General features: G+C 55.3%; 1 protein-coding gene and 1 long non-coding RNA gene across 5 annotated transcripts in view; both read left to right on the top strand.

Moving 5' to 3' along the window:
- LOC148117563 (uncharacterized) overlaps positions 1-20,994 on the top strand; it is a 220,465-nt gene that overhangs the window by 58,587 nt on the left and 140,884 nt on the right. The gene's annotated exons all lie outside the window — the stretch shown is intronic.
- On the top strand, positions 7,181-8,791 carry LOC148117564 (uncharacterized). 3 transcript variants are annotated; one of them, XR_015736980.1, is made up of 3 exons: positions 7,181-7,327; positions 7,581-7,661; positions 8,288-8,791. It is a non-coding gene; the product is annotated as an uncharacterized LOC148117564 (long non-coding RNA). The 3 variants fall into 3 exon arrangements; XR_015736981.1 differs by having other exon boundaries at positions 7,585-7,661; XR_015736979.1 differs by lacking the exon at positions 7,181-7,327 and having other exon boundaries at positions 7,494-7,661.

Below are 20,994 nucleotides of genomic sequence, written 5' to 3' on the forward strand. Positions count from 1 at the left end.
AATTCCTGTCTTTGAAAATAAGGGGTGAGAGTCTGTCAAGGATGTGGTCAAGGAACTGGAGAATCTTTTTTTAGGTAGATACCCGCTCCCAACGTGAAATCCACACCAGGGGAGGCCGTGAAACAGACCTAGGAGCTGTGGGGAGACAGCAGCTGCCAGGGCTGCAGATCTGCGTTCCTCATTTTTAAAAATTCTTAAAAATTCCTGTCTTTGAAATGAAGGGGTGGGGGTCGCTCCAGGACGTGGTCAAGGGTCTGGAGAATCTTTTTTGACATAGATACCCACTCCCAGCATGAAATCAAGACCAGGATAGGCTTTAAAACAGGCCTAGACGCTGAGGGTAGAGCAGCTGCCAGATCAGCCAGGGCTGCTGCGGATCCGCGTTTCTCATTTTTAAAAAATTCTTAAAAATTCCAGTTTTGAAAATAAGGTGTCTGGGTCCCTCCAGGACGTGGTCAAGGGTCTGGACAATCTTTTTTGACATAGATACCCACGACCACCATGAAATCAAGACCAGGATAGGCTTCAAAACAGGCCTAGACGCTGAGGGTAGAGCAGCTGCCAGATCAGCCAGGGCTGCTGCGGATCTGCGTTTCTCATTTTTAAAAAATTCTTAAAAATTCCTGATTTGAAAATAAGGGCTGGGGGTCTCTCCAGGACGTGGTCAAGGATGTGGACCATCTTTTTTTAGGTAGATACCCACTCCCATCGTGAAATCCACACCAGGGGAGGCCCTTAAACAGACGTAGGAACTGGGGGGACAGAGCAACTGCCAGGCCTGCATGGCCTGCGTCTCTAATTTTCAAAAATTCCTAAAAATTCCTGTCGTTGAAACTAAGGGGTGAGGGTCGCTCCAGGACGTGGTCAAGGGTCTGGACCGTCTTTTTTTAGGTAGATACCCGCTCCCAACATGAAATCCAGACCAGGGGAGGCACTGAAACAGGCCTAGGAGCTGTGAGGGGAGAGCAGCTGCCAGATCTGCCAGGGCTGCGTTTCTCATTTTTAAAAATTCTTAAAAATTCCTGCATTTGAAAATAAGGGGTGAGGGTCCCTCCAGGACCTGGTCAAGGGTCTGGAGAATCTTTTTTGACATAGATACCCACTCCCACCCTGAAATCCACACCAGGGGAGCCGCTTACACAGGCCTAGGAGCTGAGGGGACAGAGCAGCTGCCATTAGAAACCTGAGTTTCTAGGTTTCTAGCACTCTAGCTGAGTGCTGGGGGCTGAGTGCTGAGTGCTCAGTCCAAGTCATCAGTGCTGAGTGCTAAGTCCTATAGGCTGACTCCTGAGGCCTGAGTGCTGAGACCCTGAGGAAGCCAGCACAGCTGACCCAGCACCCAGCCCAGAGGACCAGCAGACTCCGTGTGCAGACGGCTGAGTGGTCAGTGCTGAGTGCTGAGTCCTGTGTGTGTGTGAGAGAGTGCTAAGTATGGACGGCTGCCTGCCAAGTGGTTAGTGCTGCTGAGTGCTGAGGGTTAAGGGCTCAGTGCCGAGTGCTGAGTCCTCAGTGCTAAGTGGTGAGTGCTAAGTACTGAGGGCTGAGTCCTAAGTGCTCAGTGGTTAGTGCTAAGTACTGAGGGCTGAGGCCTGAGTGCTCAGTGGTTAGTGCTGAGTGCTGAGTCCTGTGTGTGTGTGTGTCAGACAGGGCTGTGCCCGCGCTAACGGACACCGGGAGGGAGGGAGGGAGGGAGGGGGACGGGGCTGACGTCACAGCGGACCCCCTCGCCCCCCCCCCCCGCCGCAGAGGACGCCGGTCCCGGGCCCCGCCCGTCTGTAGTCCTGGGCTGGGCCCGCGGCGGCCATCTTGGTAGTCCGGGGAAACTGAGAAAACTCGGGAAAAACTCGGCTTGGGCGCTCAGAGACGCCGCGTTGGGGCCGATTGGGGAATCCGCGTGCCCGGCCTGCCGCGGCGGCCCCTCCCCCCGCCCCCGGGCGGCCGAGCCGAGCCGAGCCCGGGACCCCGCCCCGCGGGCGTGGCGAGCAGAGCGGAGCGGAGCGGGGCCGCGCGGGCGCCGGCGCCCGGGGGCGGGGGGAGGGGCGGCGGCCGGCGGCCGGGAGCGGGGGGAGGGGCGGCGGGGACGCCCGCCGGGACCGGGGCCCCGAGAGCGGCGCGGCGGAGGCCGGAAACGGAACTGGGCGGGCGGGGGGAAGGGGGCCGGAGCTGCCGCCGGCGGGCGGGCGGGCGGGGCGTGTGTGCGAGGGGAGCCGCGGCGGCGGGCGGCCATGTGCCTGCCTGCGCGAGCGCGTGTGTGGGAGACGGGGACAGAGACGCGGCGGCGTGCAGACCCGGGACGGGGAGCGCACGCGGGCGGGCGGGCGGGCGAGCAGGCGGGATTTCTAGCTCCGGGGTGGGGAAGCGGAGCCCGGATTCCCGGTCATTTATTGGATTTTCCCCGCTCTTCTCTTCCAGGCGGACACGTGGAGCCCGGCCGCCCAGCCAAGCCGCGGGAGCAGCGAGAACGGAACCGGAGCCGGGATCCCGGGACATTTACTGCCCTTTCCCCACTCTTCTCTTCCAGGCGGACACGTGGATCCCAGCCGCCCAGCCAAGCCGCGGGAGCAGCGAGAACGGAACCGGAGCCGGGATCCCGGGACATTTACTGCACTTTCCCCACTTTTCCCTTTCAGGCGGACACGTGGAGCCCGGCCGAGCAGCGAGAACGGAACCGGAGCCGGGATCCCGGGACATTTACTGCACTTTCCCCACTCTTCTCTTCCAGGCGGACACGTGGAGCCCTCCCAGCCGCCCGGCCGCGCCGCGGGAGCAGCGGGAACGGAACCGGAGCCTGGATCCCGGGATCCCGGGCGCCCACGTGGTGGCCCCGGCGGGTCCCGATCGTCCCCCTTTCTCTCTCTCCCACAGGCTCCTGCACGCGCGTGTGTGTCTGCGTGGGACAGACAGAGACAGAAACTGCTGCGGCTCGGCCCTCCCTCGCGTCTCCCCAGCGTCCGCGGCGGGCTTTGGGGATTTCTAACACGCCCCGAACCCCGGCTTTTGGCTCTTTCTCCGTTCCCCCTTCTTCTCTTCCAGGCGGACACGTGGAGCCCGGCCGCCCGGCCGCCCGGCCGCGGGAGCAGCGAGAACGGAACCGGAGCTGGGACTGGGGAAGCCTGGATCCCGGGCGCCCACGTGGTGGCCCCGGCGGGTCCCGATCGTCCCCCTTTGTCTCTCTCCACGCTCGGCCCCGGCTTTTGGCTCATTCTCCGTTCCCCCTTCTTCTCTTCCAGGATCCCGGCCGCCACGTGGACAGCCTGGGGACCCGGGAGAGACGTGAGAGAGTGTGTGAGTGGGAGAGATTCGGGATTTTCGGGATTTTTCCAGTGTGCGAGTGGGAGAGAATCGGGATTTTCGCGATTTTTCCAGTGTGCGAGTGGGAGAGAATCGGGATTTTCGCGATTTTTCCAGTGTGTGAGTGGGAGAGATTCGGGATTTTCGGGATTTTTCCTGTGTGTGAGTGGGAGAGATTCGGGATTTTCGGGATTTTTCCTGTGTGTGAGTGGGAGAGATTCGGGATTTTCGTGATTTTTCCACTGACTCCTCTAATAAAGTTGCCTTGTTTTCACTCGATCTGCGCTTCGAACCCGGTTCCTCCGGACCAAAAAGAAGGGTTGCTAGCCGGCAGAGCCACCGCGGCCTGGATGGAGAGCAGCCTGCTGCTGGCGTTCTTAGCTTTTATCTCGGCCCCAGCAGCCTAAAAGGCAGGAGGCTTGGGATTCGAACCCAGGTCCTCTGGATCTAAAAAGAGGGGTGCTAGCCGGTAGAGCCACCGCAGCTTAGGTGGGGAGCAGCCTGCAGCTGGCGTTCTTAGCTTTTATCTCGGCCCCAGAAGCCTAAAAGGCAGGAGGCTTGGGATTCGAACCCAGGTCCTCTGGATCTAAAAAGAGGGCTGCTAGCCGGTAGAGCCACCGCAGCTTAGGTGGGGAGCAGCCCGCTGCTGGCGTTCTTAGCTTTAAACTCTGTCCCAGCAGCCTAAAAGGCAGGGGACCCGGGTCTCGAACCCGGGTCCTCAGGACCAAAAAGTGGGTTATTTCACCCACTGAGCCACCACGTGAGTACGAGGTAGTGGTGTTCAGTGGGCACTGATAGCTCTTAGTGTCTCACTCCCAGACTAGCAAAATAGATGGGACCCGGGTCTCGAACCCGGGTCCTCAGGACCAAAAAGTGGGTTATTTCACCCACTGAGCCACCACGTGAGCACTGGTTAGTGGTGTTCAGTGGGCACTGATAGCTCTCAGTGTCTCACTCCCAGCCAGGCAAAATAGATTGGGACCTGGGTCTCGAACCCGGGTCCCCGGGTCCAAAAAGTGGGTTACTTAACCCACTGAGCCACCACGTGAGTACTAGGTAGTGTTGTTCAGTGGGCACTGATAGCTCTCAGTGTCTCACTCCCAGTCCAGCAAAATAGATGGGACCCGGGTCTCGAACCCGGGTCCTCAGGACCAAAAAGAGGGTTATTTCACCCACTGAGCCACCACGTGAGTACTAGGTAGTGTTGTTCAGTGGGCACTGATAGCTCTCAGTGTCTCACTCCCAGACCAGCAAAATAGATGGGACCCGGGTCTCGAACCCGGGTCCCCGGGTTCAAAAAGTGGGTTACTTAAACCACTAAGCCACCACGTGAGTACTAGGTAGTGATGTTCAGTGGGCACTGATAGCTCTCAGTGTCTGACTCCCAGCCAGGCAAAATAGGTGGGACCCGGGTCTCGAACCCGGTTCCTTAGGATCAAAATAAGTGGTGGCTTAGACCACTGAGCCACCGGCTCAGCTCTGGTTAGTGATGTTCAGTGGGCACTGATAACTCTCAGTGTCTCACTCCCAGACCAGCAAAATAGGTGGGACCCGGGTCTCGAACCCGGGACCTTGGGAGCAAAATAAGTGGTGGCTTAGACCACTGAGCCACCAGCTCAGCTCTAGTTACTGTTGTTCAGTGGGCACTGATAGCTCTCAGTGTCTGACTCCCAGACCAGCAAAATAGATGGGACCCGGGTCTCGAACCCGGGTCCTCAGAATCAAAAACTAGGTTACTTAACCCACTGAGCCACAGACTCAGCTCTGGTTAGTGTTGTTCAGTGGGCACTGATAACTCTCAGTGTCTCACTCCCAGACCAGTAAAATTGATGGCACCTGGGTCTCGAACCCGGGTCCTCAGGATCAAAATAAGTGGTGGCTTAGACCACTGAGCCACCGGCTCAGCTCTAGTTACTGTTGTTCAGTGGGCACTGATAGCTCTCAGTGTCTGACTCCCAGACCAGTAAAATAGATGGGACCCGGGTCTCGAACCCGGGTCCTCGGGATCAAAAAGTAGGTTACTTAAACCACTGAGCCACCGGGCCAGGCATACTGTAGAGAGGTCAGAGGACTCTGATAACCTCTCCCCGACCTACCAGTCTCAAGCAAAACAGTAGGACCCAGGTCTCGAACCCGGGTCCTCGTGATCAAAACAATAGGGACTTAACCCACTGAGCCACCGGGCCAGGCATACTGTAGAGAGGTCAGAGGACTCTGATAACCTCTCCCCGACCTACCAGTCTCAAGCAAAACAGTAGGACCCAGGTCTCGAACCCGGGTCCTCGGGGACAAAAGGAGGGTGGCTTAGCCCACTGAGCCACCAGGCCAGACATACTGTGTAGAGGTCAGAGGACGCTGATAACCTCTCCCCGACCTACCAGTCTCAAGCAAAACAGTAGGACCCAGGACTCGAACCCGGGTCCTCAGGACCAAAACAATAGGGACTTAACCCACTGAGCCACCGGGCCAGGCATACTGTGTAGAGGTCAGAGTACGCTGATAACCTCTCCCCGACCTACCAGTCTCAAGTAAAACAGTAGGACCCAGGACTCGAACCCGGGTCCTCGGGGACAAAAGGAGGGTGGCTTAGCCCACTGAGCCACCAGGTCAGCTGTACTGTATAAGGGTCAGAGGACGCTGATAACCTCTCCCCGACCTCCCAGCCAAGCAAAACTAGGGACTCGAACCCGGGTCCTAGGGATCAAAAGAAGGGGTACCTAACCCACTGAGCCACCGGGCCAGCTTTACTGTACATGGTTCAGAGGACACTGATAGCTTCTCCCCGCCCTCCCTCCCGGGCCCCACACACACACAGGGAGCCAATGTGTCCCCCACACAGAGAGAGCGAGAAGACCCAGACAGAGAGTAGGGTTGGCAGGACTTAGGGTTCGGTGTGGGCTAGGGTTGGGGCGCAGCTAGGGCTCAGGCGGAGCTAGGGTTCGCTGTGGGCTAGGGTTGGGGCGCAGCTAGGGCTCAGGCGGAGCTAGGGTTCGCTGTGGGCTAGGGTTGGGGCGCAGCTAGGGCTCAGGCGGAGCTAGGGTTCGCTGTGAGCTAGGGTTGGGGCGCAGCTAGGGCTCAGGCCGAGCTAGGGTTGGCAGGACTTAGGGTTCGCTGTGGGCTAGGGTTGGGGCGCAGCTAGGGCTCAGGCGGAGCTAGGGTTCGCTGTGGGCTAGGGTTGGGGCGCAGCTAGGGCTCAGGCGGAGCTAGGGTTCGCTGTGGGCTAGGGTTGGGGCGCAGCTAGGGCTCAGGCGGAGCTAGGGTTCGCTGTGGGCTAGGGTTGGGGCGCAGCTAGGGCTCAGGCGGAGCTAGGGTTCGCTGTGGGCTAGGGTTGGGGCGCAGCTAGGGCTCAGGTGGAGCTAGGGTTCGCGCGGGGCTAGGGTTGGGGCGCAGCTAGGGCTCAGGCGGAGCTAGGGTTCGCGCGGGGCTAGGGTTGGGGCGCAGCTAGGGCTCAGGCGGGGCTAGGGTTCGCTGTGTGCTAGGGTTCGCGCGGGGCTAGGGTTCGCGCGGGGCTAGGGCTCAGGCGGAGCTAGGGTTCCCGGGACCTAGGGTTCGCGCGGGGCTAGGGCTCACGCGGAGCTAGGGTTCCCGGCAGTTAGGGTTCGTGCGGGGCTAGGGCTCAGGCGGAGCTAGGGTTCCCGGGACCTAGGGTTCGCGCGGGGCTAGGGCTCACGCGGAGCTAGGGTTCCCGGCAGTTAGGGTTCGCGCGGGGCTAGGGCTCAGGCCGAGCTAGGGTTCCCGGCAGTTAGGGTTCGCGCGGGCGGGGCTAGGGCTCAGGCCGAGCCAGGGTTCCCAGCCGCCGCTTCTAGGGCGGGTCCGGACGCCGGCTGCGGACTCTGAGCCGGCAGCGCGGCGGACTACGTCTCCCATGAGCCTCCGCGGCCGCCGCCCGTTTCCCGCGCTCGGGCCTGGCGGGAGCCGGCCGCCATGCTTGAAGTCCGTGTGGGAGAAGTCGGGGCGAACCTGGTGAAATTGGCGAAATTGGCCGCGGTGGGGCTCGTGGGAAGCGATCGTGAGGACGGAAGGGCAGGGGAGAGAGGTAGGTGCGGCGGGAGCGCGCGCGCGCGGGTCCGGGGAGCGAGCCGGGGAGGGAGCGGGAGACGCAGACGGGAGCCGGGGAAAATCGGGGAAAAACAACGGGGCAAAACGGGGATCCCGTGTGTCTGTGGGAGGCAGAGATCGCTCGCGGGCGGCAGGCAGAGGATCGCTGACTCCCCCGCCCCCGTGGGAGCCGACAGCCGCGAGCCCCGGCTTCCCCGCCGCTCACCGAGCCCCGCTCTTGTCGTCTCCAGGCAGACGCGGCAGCCCCGAGAGATCCGTGTTGGACAGCGCCCGCCGGGACCCGGAGAGACTGACTGCACAAAACAGCCCGTGTGAGTGCCAGAGACTCGTCGTTCCTGAGATTTCTCACTGTCTGTCTTAAACTGCTCTTGAAATAAAACGATTGCCTTGCTCTTGCCGTGTCTGCACGCTCACCCGCACGCAACAGGACCCAGCCATAAGGGTCCTGTTCGAAAAAATTTTTAAAAGTGTAGGGGACCCCCGTCAAAACTTTTTTTTTTTTTTTTTTTTTTTTTTTTTTTTTTTTTCCGATTAATTATGCAGCGATATGCCAACGTCACTATCGTTTCCGCATAGAGATCACGTCTAGATGCCTGGCAACAGGCGCAAGCGGGATTCCAACCTGCGACCTTGGCACCAGGCACTCAGCGTTAGGCGCTCCTACTGCTCTGAGCCACGGCTCGAGCTGCTGACAGCCACCTTCGAATTTCTGAGACTTATAGGCTAAAGCGGGCTGACGGTTTGGCAAAAGAGACCTGGGCGGGTGGGGGGGGGAGAAGAGCAGCCAGGGACCCGGCAGGGGGTGTGTCTGTGTCTGTGTCTGTGTGAGAGAGAGCAGACGGGCGGGGCTGCTGTCACTGCAGAGCTGGGGATTCTGTCTCCTGACCCAGAACTCAGATGTATGTTCCTCATAAAAGCTGCTTTCTCTCCGTTTCAGAGACTGCTTCACAGTTCCAGCCACAGCACCCAGCCGTCTGGACGGAGGACTCAGCACCCAGCACTCTGAATGGAGGACCCAGCACTCAGCACCCAGCACCCAGCACTGAATCAGGTCATGGGCACATTCTCCTCTGACTGGCTGTTTTAAAACCTGACAGGGACCTGGACAGAGCCACTGATTTCTTTCTCATCCACAGACACTCACTCCTCTGCAGCCAGCAGTCGTTATTCTGCCCGGAGGACTCAGCACCCAGCACCCAGCCATCTCAATGGAGGACTCAGCACCCAGCACTCAGCACCCAGGACCCAGCAGAGAGGACTCAGCACCCAGCACCTGCCTGCCTGGGGAACAGCACACACTCGCTCTGCAGACCCCCCCAGGCAGCAGCTTCCACACAGGCTGCCTGCTGGCCTCCCTGGATGTCAGCCTGTCATCCCTGAGACTCACCCCTGAGACTCAGTCTTGTTGCTCATAGAACATTAAATTCTTATTTTATTGAAAGCTCTTTTTCATTTCATAAAATCTCTGCAGGAAACCATGAAGGCCTGGAGTCCTATTTCAGGCCTGAGGGTGATGGAAATAGGTAACATCATGAAAAAGGAGGGAAGATCCTTTAAAACATGGTCAAAATCATTTGAAAAGTAGCTAAAATCATTAACAAAGAGGCAGAATCATTCTAAAATGTGGCCAATCATTTTTTAAAATGGCAAAAATCATTTAAGAAATAGGGAGAATCATTAAAAATCAGGGAATATCATTTAAGAAATAGGGAAAATAATTTTAAAAGGAGGGAAAATAGTTAAACGTTGGGGAAGAAGTTTTAAAAATAGGAAAAATCATTTAAGAAATGGGGAATATAGGTTTAGGCACGGGGAATATAATTTTAAAAATAGGGAAAATAGTGAGACATGCAGGAAGATCATTTAAAAATAGAGGAAAATAAGGGAATAGAATTTTAAAAATAGAGGAAATAATTAAAAATAGGGAGAATCATTTTTAAAATGGCGAAAATCATTTAAAAATCACGGAAAAGAATTAAAAATTAGGGAAGATCATGGAAGACCTGGGGAAACTCATTAAAGATCAAGGAAGGTGATTGGGAACCTAGGGAAAATAATTTAAAAAATAGGGAAAAGAATTAAAAGATAGGGGATATCATTTTAACATGGGTGAAATAATTTTTAAAATGGCCAAAATCACTTCAGAAATGGGGAAAATCATTAAACATCAGGGAGGATGATTGGGAACCTAGGGAAAACATTTTAAAAAATAGGGAAAATAATTAAAAGATAGGGAATATCATTTAGGACATGGGGAAAATCAATAAAAATCAGGGAAGGTGATTGGGAACCTAGGGAACATAATTTGAAACATAGGGAAAAGAATTAAACATAGGGGATACCATTGAAGACATGGGGAAAATCATTATAAATCCGGGAATGTCATTTAAGAAATAGGTAAAATCATTAAAAAAATAGTGAGTATCATTGAGAGATAGGAAAAATCATGTAAGTCCTAGGGAAAATAATTTTAAAAATAGGCCAAATCATGAAACATTGGGGAAGTTCCTTTAAACCTAGGAGGACTCAGCGCCCAGCACTCGGGGACGGTTTTGGTACAGGCACGGAGGACTCAGCGCCCAGCACCTGGTTACAGGCACGGAGGACTCAGCTCCCAGCACCCTCCCTCCCCGGAGGACTCAGCACTCAGCACTCAGCAACCAGGCCGGTCGAGCCGTTGGCCCTGGGCGCTGACTGGCTCCGTTCATTTCTCCCATAGCCCAGAAGCAGCGAGGTCGACCAGTTGTCCCGTTCAGCGGCCTCGGCGGGGTTTGGGGCCTCGAACCCCGGCCCCCGGCGGGGCTGGGCGGAGGGGAGGGCGACGGAGGAGCCTGCACAGGGCACCTGGGGACGGGGACGGGGACGGGGACGGGGGACTCAGCGCCCAGCACCCGGGGACGATTTGTGTACAGGCAGGCAGGACTCAGCGCCCAGCACCCTCCCTCCACAGAGGACTCAGCACTCAGCACTCAGCAGCCAGGCCGGTCGAGCAGTTGGCCCTGGGCGCTGACTGGCTCCGCTCATTTCTCCCATAGCCCAGAAGCAGCGAGGTCGACCAGTTGTCCCGTTCAGCGGCCTCGGCGCGGATTGGGACCTCGAACCCCGGTCCCCGGCGGGGCTGGGCGGAGGGGAGGGCGACGGGGGAGCCCGCACAGGGCACCTGGGGACGGGGACGGGGGACTCAGCGCCCAGCACTCAGGCAGGCTTTGGGGACTGGGACGGGGGACTCAGCTCCCAGCACCCTCCCTCCGCGGAGGACTCAGCACTCAGCACTCAGCAACCACGCAGGTCGACCAGTTGTCCCGTTCAGCGGCCTTGGCGCGAATTGGGACCTCGAACCCCGGTCCGCGGCGGGGCTGGGCGGAGGGGAGGGCGACGGGGGAGCCCGCACAGGGCACCTGGGGACGGGGACGGGGGACTCAGCGCCCAGCACTCAGGGGCGGTTTGGGGACGGGGACAGAGGACTCAGCTCCCAGCCAGCACTCAGGGGCGGTTTGGGGACTGGGACGGAGGACTCAGCGCCCAGCACTCCGGGGCGGTTTGGGGACAGGCACGGAGGACTCAGCGCCCAGCACTCAGGGGCGGTTTGGGGACAGACACGGGGGACTCAGCTCCCAGCCAGCACTCAGGGTCGGTTTGTGTACAGGCACGGAGAACTCAGCGCCCAGCACCCTCCCTGCGCAGAGGACTCTGCACTCAGCACCCACGCTCTGCAGACGCCAGGATTTTTCATAAAATCCCCCGGGCTTGGACGGTGACTGACGAGCACAGACAGACACACGGGGAAAGGGAATCCAATCCCCAGGCCCCTGCCCTGCCTGCCTGCCCTGACCTAAGCCCTCACTCAGGCCTTAGGGTGATTGAAATCGGGAAAATCATGAAAAATGAGGGAAGATCGCTTAAGAACTAGGAAAAAGAATTTAAAAAATAGCTAAAATCATTTAAAAAGAGGGAGAATCCTTTTAAAATGGCTCAAATCATTTTTAAAATGGCGAAAATCAGTTCAGACATGGGGAACATAATTTTTAAAAGGTGCAAATCATTTTAAAAATAGGGAAAATCATTTAAGAGATGGGGAAAAGAATTTTAAACATAGAGAAAATAATTAAACATAGGTAGAATCATTTTTAAAATGGCGAAAATCATTTCAGACATGGGGAAATAATTTTAAAAATAGGGAAAATCATTTAAGAAATAGGCAAAAGAATTTTAAACACAGAGAAAATCATTAAACATCGGTAGAATCATTTTTAAAATGGCGAGAATCATTTCAGACATGGGGAAATAATTTTGAAAATTGGGAAAATCATTTTAGAAATAGGGAAAATAATTTTAAACATAGAGAAAATAATTAAACATCGGTAGAATCCTTTTGAAATGGGGCCCATCCTTTTTAAAATGGCGAAAATGATTTAAGAAAGAGGGAGAATAATTTTTAAAAGCTGAACATCATTTTAAAAATAGGGAAAATCATTTAAGAGATGGGGAGGAGAATTTAGAAAATAGAGAAAATCATTAAACATAGGGAGAATCATTTTAACATGGGTCCAATAATTTTTAAAATGGCGAAAATCATTTCAGAAGTGGGGAAAATCATTACACATCACGGAAGGTGATTGGGAACCTAGGGAAAATAATTTAAAAAATAGGGAAAATAATTAAAAGATAGGGAATATCATTTAGGACCTGGGGAAACTCATTAAACATCAGGGAAGGTGATTTACACATAGGAAAACTACTTTAGGAAATAGGGAAAATCATTTAAGAAATCGCTAAAATCATTTAGAAAACAGGGAGAATGATTTTAAAATGGCGCCAATCATTTTTAAAAAGGACGAACATAATTTAAAAAATAGGGAAAACCATGAAACCTGAGGGAAGATCCTTTAAAAACAGGAAAAATCGTTGAAGAGATGGGGAATATCATTTTAAACCTGGGGAAGGGGGCCCAGCACCTGGGGACGGGCACGGAGGACTCAGCTTCCAGCACCCTCCCTCCACGGAGGACTCAGCTCCCAGCACCCTCCCTCCACGGAGGACTCAGCTCCCAGCACCTGGGTACAGGCACGGAGGACTCAGCGCCCAGCACCCTCCCTCCACGGAGGACTCAGCTCCCAGCACTCAGCAACCAGGCCGGTCGAGCAGTTGGCCCTGGGCGCTGACTGGCTCCGCTCATGTCTCCCATAGCCCAGAAGCAGCGAGGTCGACCAGTTGTCCCGTTCAGCGGCCTCGGCGGGGTTTGGGGCCTCGAACCCCGGTCCCCGGCGGGGCTGGGCGGAGGGGAGGGCGACGGAGGAGCCCGCACAGGGCACCTGGGGACGGGGACGGGGGACTCAGCGCCCAGCACCCGGGGACGGTTTGGGGACTGGGACGGAGGACTCAGCTCCCAGCCAGCACTCAGGGGCGGTTTGGGGACAGGCACGGAGGACTCAGCGCCAGCACCCGGGGACGGTTTGGGGACAGGCACGGACGACTCAGCGCCCAGCACCCTCCCTGCGCAGAGGACTCAGCACTCAGCAGCCAGCCAGGCTCTGCAGACGCCAGGATTTTTCAAAAAAATCCGCCGTGTTTGGACTCAGGCAGGCTTTGGGGAGAGGCCACAGACGACTCAGCGCCCAGCACCCTCCCTGCGCAGAGGACTCAGCACTCAGCACCCAGCCACGCTCTGCAGACGCCAGGATTTTTCATAAAATCCCCCGGGCTTGGACGGTGCCCGGCCCCTCACAGGCACAGACAGACAGACACACGGGGAAAGGGAATCCGATCCCCAGGGCCCTGCCCTGCCTGTCTGCCCTGGCCTAAGGCCTCCCTCAGGCCTTAGGGTGAGTGACATCGGGAAAATTCACGAAAAATGAGGGAAGATCGCTTAAGAAATAGGAAAAAGAATTTAAAAAATAGCTAAAATCATTTAAAAAGAGGGAGAATCCTTTTAAAATGGGGCCAATCATTTTTTAAGCGGCTAAAATGATTTTAAAATTAGGGAAAATAATTTTAAACATCGGGAAAATAATGAAGAGCAGGGAGAGTCATTTTAAAATGGGGCCAATCGTTTTTAAAATGTGAAACATGATTTTAAAAATCGGGAAAATGATTAAGAGCAGGGAGAATCATTTTAAAATGGCGAAGATGATTTTTAAAATAGGCAAAATGATTTTAAAAATAGGGAAAATAAGTAAGAACAGGGAGAATCCTTTTAACATGGGGCCCATGATTTTTAAATGGGGTCCATGATGTTTAGAATGGCAGAAATAATTTTAAAATGAGGGAAAATAATTTGAGAAAGAGGGAAAAGAATTTTAAACATAGAGGAAATCACTAAACATGGGTAGAATCATGTTAAAACGTGGCCAATCATTTTTAAAATGGCGAAAATTATTTTGAAAATAGGGAAAATGATCTTAAAACTAGGGAATATAATTAAGAGCAGGGAGAATCCTTTTAAAAGGGGGCCAATCATTTTTAAAATGGCGAACATGATTTTAAAAATAGGGACAATGATTTTAAAAATAGGAAAAAGAGTGAAACACGAGGGAAGATCATTTAAAAATAGGGAACATCATTTAAGAGGTGGGGAACAGAATTTAAAACATAGAGAAAATCATTAAACATAGGTAGAATCCTTTTAACATGTGGCCACTCGTTTGTCAAATGGCGAAAATGATTTTTAAAAAAAGGGAAAATCATGAAACCTGAGGGAAGATCATTTATACACATAGGAAAAGTCATTGAAGACATGGGGCCTATCCTTTTCAACATTTAAATAATTTTAAACATAGGGAAAAGAGTGAACCGTGAAGGAAGGTTGTTTAAAAATAGGAAAGATCATTGAAGCGATGGGGAATATCATTTTCAACATGGTGAGGGGAGAGAGGACTCAGCGCCCAGCACTAAAGGGGCGGTTTGGGGACGAGCACGGAGAACTCAGCGCCCAGCACCCTCCACAGAGGACTGAGCACTCAGCACCCACGCACTGCACCCCTTCATTCTCTGGCTCTGTCCAGCAGGGCGAGGTGCTGATCCCTGAAAACTCCACCAGAGGGAGCGAGCGCGGTTCTGGGGGGGGAGCGGGAGGCCCGGCCGCCCCGAGGGGAGTTTTCGAACTGATGAAAAATCCCGCGATGGACTTGGACACGATCCACTGCTCTGTGGATTTTTGGATTTTTCAAATGCAGCCCCGCTGGCCTCAGCCTGTCAGCCCCCGCCCGTCAGCCACGCCGGCCCCGGGCCACAGCCGCCATTAGCATCGCCTTTGTCCCCGAGAGGCGGCGGCGGCTTGGAATCTGCCCGGGGGGAGGGGGCAGGGAAGGAAACGCCTGCAGACCCGCGTTTCTCATTTTTAAAAAATTCTTAAAAATCCCTGTTTTGAAAATGAGGGGTGGGGGTCACTCCAGGACGTAGTCAAGGATCTGGAGAATCTTTTTTGACATAGATATCCACGACCACCATGAAATCAAGACCAGGAGAGTCAGTGAAAGAGGCCTAGGCGCTGAGATTAGAGCAGCTGCCAGATCAGCCAGGGCTGCTGCGGATCCGCGTTTCTAATTTTCAAAAATTCTTAAAAATTCCTGTGTTTGAAAATAATGGGTCAGGGTCTCTCCAGGACGTGGTCAAGGGACTGGAGAATCTTTTTACAGAGAGTTACCCACTCCCAGCATGACATCAAGACCAGGGGAGTCAGTGAAAGAGGCCTAGGCGCTGAGGGTAGAGCAGCTGCCCGGTCAGCCAGGCCTGCTGCGGATCTGGGTTTCTAATTTTCAAAAATTCTTAAAAAATCCTGTGTATGAAAATAAGGGGTCAGGGTCTCTCCAGGACGTGGTCAAGGATCTGGAGAATCTTTTTTGACATAGAGACCCACTCCCACCATGACATCAAGACCAGGGGAGTCAGTGAAAGAGGCCTAGGTGCTGAGGGTAGAGCAGCTGCCAGGTCTGCCAGGGCTGCTGCGGATCTGCAGTTCTAATTTTTAAAAAATTCTTAAAAATTCCTGTTTTGAAATTAAGGGGTGGGAGTCTCTCCAGGACGTGGTCAAGGGTCTGGAGAATCTTTTTTGACATAGATATCCACTCCCAGCATGAAATCAAGACCAGGATAGTCTTTAAAACAGGCCTAGAGGCTGAGGGTAGAGCAGCTGCCAGATCAGCCAGGGCTGCTGCGGATCCGCGTTTCTAATTTTTAAAAAATTCTTAAAAATTCCTGTTTTGAAAATAAGGGGTGGGGGTCGCTCCAGGACGTGGTCAAGGGTCTGGAGAATCTTTTTTGACATAGATACCCACGACCACAATGAAATCCAGACCAGGGGAGCCGCTTAAACAGGCCTAGGAGCTGAGGGGACAGAGCAGCTGCCCTCAGAGACCTCCGACCCAAACCATGATTTCAGGGCAGAATCCTCCCCGAGCTGAGGTTCCTGAACGTGTCCCCCATGGTAGAGACAGGAGGGACAGGGCCAGACCCTGTTGAGGAGGCTAAACTCGTCCTGAGACCCAGAATCCTAGAAAGCTGACTGCAGATTCCCAGAGATCCTCTGCTGCTGGCTGCCTGGACCCAGCTGCTGAGTGCTGGGTGCTTGGGGCTGAGTCCTTGCTGGGTGCTGAGTACTAAGTGCTCAATCAATCCTAACAATAAATCAAATAAAAGAAATAAGTGCTAGGTGCTGAGTGCTGAGTGCTGAGTGATAAGTCGATCCATAAAATAAAATAAAGGATGGCTAGGTGTTGAGTGCTGGGTGCTGAGGAGACAGGCCCCAAGCCTCCCCTGGCCGGAGATCTAGGAGTATCTCCTGGCTCACCTAGATGAATAAAGATCTTTTAGTTAGTCTTAGGCCTGGAAGGCTGGTGAACGTCTCACCCACACAGACACAGACACGAGGTTCCCTGACTTCACTGCCATGAGATAAAATGAAATGAAATGAAAGGAAATCCCCGGGTCCCCGCCTGCCCTGCTCCCTCAGGTGTCGGCTGCAGCCAGACACAGCGGCCTCAGGCCCCTCATTCGGGAGCCCAAGGACCCCACAGAGACCGAGCACTTTATTTTCAGATCTAAAGCGTCCTCAGACATCCAATCCGTCCAGTGTTCTGGACGCTGGGGACTCCCCGTCCCTCCAAACTCGGTCTCTGTCCAGCCGGGCGAGGTGCCGATCCCTGTAGACTCCACCAGAGGGCGCGCTGGAGGGGAGGCCCGGCCGCCCCGAGGGGAGCCCAGAGCGGGTTTGGAAAACGGAGGAGAAATCCCGCGATGGACTCGGACACGACCCACGGCGGTGGATGTTTGGATGTTTAAAACGCAGCCCCGCTGGCCTCAGCCTGTCAGCCCCCGCCCGGCAGCCACGCCGGCCCCGGGCCGCAGCCGCCATTAGCATCGCCTTTGTCCCCGAGAGGCGGCGGCGGCTTGGAATCTGCCCGGGGGGAGGGGGACGGGAAGGAAACGCCTGCAGACCCGTGTTTCTCGTTTTTAAAAAATTCTTAAAAATCCCTGTTTTGAAAATCAGGGCTGGGGGTCCCTCCAGGACGTAGGCAAGGATCTGGAGAATCTTTTTTTAGAGAGATACCCGCTACCAACGTGACATCCAGAGCAGGGGAGGCCCTGAAACAGGCCTAGGAGCTGTGGAGGGAGAGCGGCTTCCAGGGCTACAGGTCTGCGTCTCTAATTTTCAAAAATTCCTAAAAATTCCTGTCTTTGAAACTAAGGCGTGAGGGTCTGTCCAGGACGTGGTCAAGGGTCTGGAGAATCTTTTTTGACATAGATACCCACGACCACAAGGAAATCAAGACCGGGGGAGTCAGTGAAAGAGGCCTAGATGCTGAGGGTAGAGCAGCTGCCAGGTCTGCCAGGGCTGCTGCGGATCTGCGTTTCTCATTTTTAAAAATTCTTAAAAATTCCTGTGTTTGAAACTAAGGGGTGGGGATCTCTGCAGGACCTGGTCAAGGGTCTGGAGAATCTTTTTTGACATAGATGCCCACTCCCAACATGAAATCCACACCAGGGGAGCCGGTTACACAGGCCTAGGAGCTGAGGGGACAGAGCAGCTGCCCTCAGAGACCTCCGACCCAAACCCTGACGTCAGGGCCGAATCCTCCCCGCGCTGAGGTTCCTGAGCGTGGTCCCCCGGGGGAGAGACAGGGGGGGACCCGGCCAGACCCCGTTGAGGAGGCTAAACTCGTCCTGAGGCCAGAATCCTAGAGAGCTGACTGCAGAGTCCCAGAGCTCCTGGGCTGCCGGCTGCCGGCCTGCACACAGAGAGGCCGGCCCGTCGCCAAGACTCCTTGAAAAAAATCACTCTTCTTCCCATCCCCGCAGAGATCCAGGCCCTCTGGTCACCTCGATGGGACACGGGCCCGTCCCTGGGTTGGTAAAAATGCCGACTTCAGCCTCCAACATATGGGACGGTGTGGATGGCGATCCCCTGGACCAGATATAGATATATATATAAAAAATCCATGTGAGTTATTGACAGGCCATCCATGTGAGTGATTGTCAGGCAGGGCAGGCGGGTGAACGTCTCCCCAGCACAGACACAGACACGAGGGTCCCTGACTTCCCCGCCCTCAGAGAAAATTCAATGAAATTAAATGAAATTAAATAAAAGTCCTAGCCTTTAAATTAAATTAAATTAAATTAAATTAAATTAAATTAAATCAAAGTCCCTGGTCCCTGCCGGCCCTGCTCACTCGGGTGGGGGCGGCAGCGATACGCCGAGGCCTCAGGCCCCGCATTCGGGAGCCCAGAGACGCCCGAGGACCCCACAGAGACCGAGCACTGGATTCTCCGATCTACAGCGTCCTCAGACCTCCCATCCATCCAGGGTCGGGGACGCCGGGGACTCCCCCTCCCTCCCGTCCCGGGCTCTGTCCGGCGGGGCGCGGTGCTGATCCCTGCGGACGCCACCAGGGGGAGCGCGCGCGGTGCTGGGGGGGGAGCGGGAGGCCCGGCCGCCCCGAGGGGAGCGCGGAGCGGGTTTGGGAAACGGATGAAACACCCCGCGGTGAACGCGGACACGATCCACGGCGGTGCGGTCGTGGGAGGTGTAACACAGACGCGCCGGCCTCGGGCCTCCCTCAGGCCGCAGCCATGAACGTTCCCTCCGTCAGCCAGCGGCGGCGGGCGGCTGGGGATCGGCCCGGGGGGAGGGGGCAGGGAAACGGCTGCGGATCGGCGTTTCTCAGTTTTAAAAAATTTTTAAAAATTCCTGGGTTTGAAACTCAGGGGTGGGGGTCCCCCCAGGACGTGGTCCAGGCACTGGAGCATCTTTTTACAGAGAGAGACCCCCTCCCAAACCTGCCCTCGGCGAGCCGGCGGCGGCGGCGGCAGCGGCTGGGCATCTGCCTGCTGGGCGGGGGCCGGGAAACGCCTGCAGCTCGGCGTTTCTCATGGTTTAAAACATGTTTAAACATCCCTGGCGCTTGGAAAAGGACGGGTGGGGGTCTCTCGAGGCCGGGGTCCGTGGAGAGAATGAACCGGGGGGGACACAGACCCTGATCCCAGCGGATCCAGAGGCCTCCCACTCTCGGACACGGACACGGGGTCCTCTGCCCTTCCCGGCCCTCGGGGAGACCGCCATTCCCTCAAATAAAATGAAATAAAATTTAATAAGAGCCCTGGGGCCCTGTCCTGCCCTGCCCTGCCCTCAGAGAGGCCGCTACTTCTTGAAATAAAATGAAAGAAAATGAAATAAGAGTGTGCTTAGAAAATGAAATCAGCTGTGTGCCAAGTGTGGAGTCCTGAGGGCTGAGTGCCGAGTCCCGAGTGGTCACCGGAGAGGGCTGAGTGCTCAGTGCTGAGTGTCTGTGTCCAGAGGAACCGGGGGTCTCTCGGGGAGGGGGGCTGAGCCACACGCCAGAGGTCCCCAGGAGAGGATGGGGGCTGCCAGAGGAGGGCTGAGTGCTGGGGGTTGAGTGCTGAGTGCTCAGTCCAAGTCATCAGTGCTGAGTACTGAGTGCTAAGTCCTATAGGCTGAGTGCTGAGTGCTCAGTCCAAGTCATAAGTGCTGAGTGCTGAGTGCTAAGTCCTATAGGCTGAATGCTGAGGCCTGGGTAGGAGTGCCAAGTATGGACGGCTGCCTGCTAAGTGGTTAGGGCTGAGTGCTGAGGGTTAAGGGCTCAGGGCTGGGTGCTGAGGCCTGAGTAGGAGTGCCAAGTACTGAAGGCTGCCCACTAAGTGGTTAGTGCTGAGAGCTAAATGCTGAGTGCTGAGCTTTAAGTGCTAGGTTCTTCCACTTCAGGCTGGCTACCCAGCCTGGAGACCCTGAGGAAGCCAGCCCAGAGGACCAGCAGACTCAGTGTGCAGACTGCTCAGTGGTTAGTGCTGAGTGCTGAGTCCTGGGTGTGTGTGAGAGGGCTAAGTATGGACTGCTGCCTGCCAAGTGGTTAGTGCTGCTGAGTGCTGAGGGTTAAGGGCTCAGTGCTGAGTGCTGAGTCCTGAGGGCTAAGTGGTTAGTGCTAAGTACTGAGTGCTGAGGCCTGAGTCTTGAGTGCTGAGTGCTAAGTGCTGATTTCTAAGTGGTGAGCACTGAGTCCTGAGTGCTGAGGGCTAAGTTCTACCAGAACTCCTTCCAGGAAGAGCCCACAGATAGAGAGAAGGATGGACAGAGACCTCTCCTCCTCCTTCAGGGACGGATGGGGAAGAGGACAGGCCACCCTGGCTGGCTATCCAGCCTGGAGACCCTGAGGAAGTGAGCTAGAGGACCCAGCACCCAGCACCCAGCACAGAAGAGCCAGCACCCAGCACTGAGCACCCAGAGAAAGGCCCAGGGGACACCAGGGACCCGCCTGGGCACGCTGCCAGGCCCGGATTTTTCCTATAAAATCACACGGGCTGGCGTGGTGAACGTCTCACAGGCACAGACTCACACTCACAGACACGGACACGGGGTCCCCGGCCCTTCCCGGCCTTCGGGGAGACCGCGATTCCATACAATAAAATGAAATTAAATGTATGAAAAGCCCTGGGACCCTGTCCTGCCCTTCCCCACCCTCAGGGAGACCGCTATTTCCTAAAATAAAATGACATGAAAGGAAATAAAAAGCCCTGGGTCCCTGCTGAACTTGAAAATGATCCACGGTCCTGTATTTTTTGGATTTTTAAAACGCAGACCGCTGGCCTCAGCCTGTCAGCCCCCGCCCGTCAGCAAAGCCGGCCCCGGGCCGCAGCCGCCATTAGCATCGCCTTTGTCACCGAGAGGCGGCGGCGGCTTGGAATCTGCCCGGGGGGAGGGGGACGGGAAGGAAACGCCTGCAGACCGGTGTTTCTCATTTTTAAAAAATTCTTAAAAATCCCAGTTTTGAAAATGAGGGGTGGGGGTCACTCCAGGACGTAGTCAAGGGTCTGGAGAATCTTTTTTTAGGTAGAGACCCGCTCCCAACGTGACATCCAGACCAGGGGAGGCCCTTAAACAGGCCTAGGAGCTGGGGGGACAGAGCAACTGCCAGGCCTGCAGGCCTGCGTCTCTAATTTTCAAAAATTCCTAAAAATTCCTGTCGTTGAAACTAAGGCGTGAGGGTCGCTCCAGGACGTGGTCAAGGGTCTGGAGAATCTTTTTTTAGGTAGATACCCGCTCCCAACATGAAATCCAGACCAGGGGAGTCACTTAAACAGGCCTAGGACCTGTGGGGAGACAGCAGCTGCCAGGCCTGCAGATCTGCGTTCCTCATT

Source organism: Myodes glareolus, chromosome X (genome assembly GCF_982192425.1).
Source record: "Myodes glareolus chromosome X, mMyoGla1.1, whole genome shotgun sequence".
Lineage (NCBI taxonomy): Eukaryota > Metazoa > Chordata > Mammalia > Rodentia > Cricetidae > Myodes > Myodes glareolus.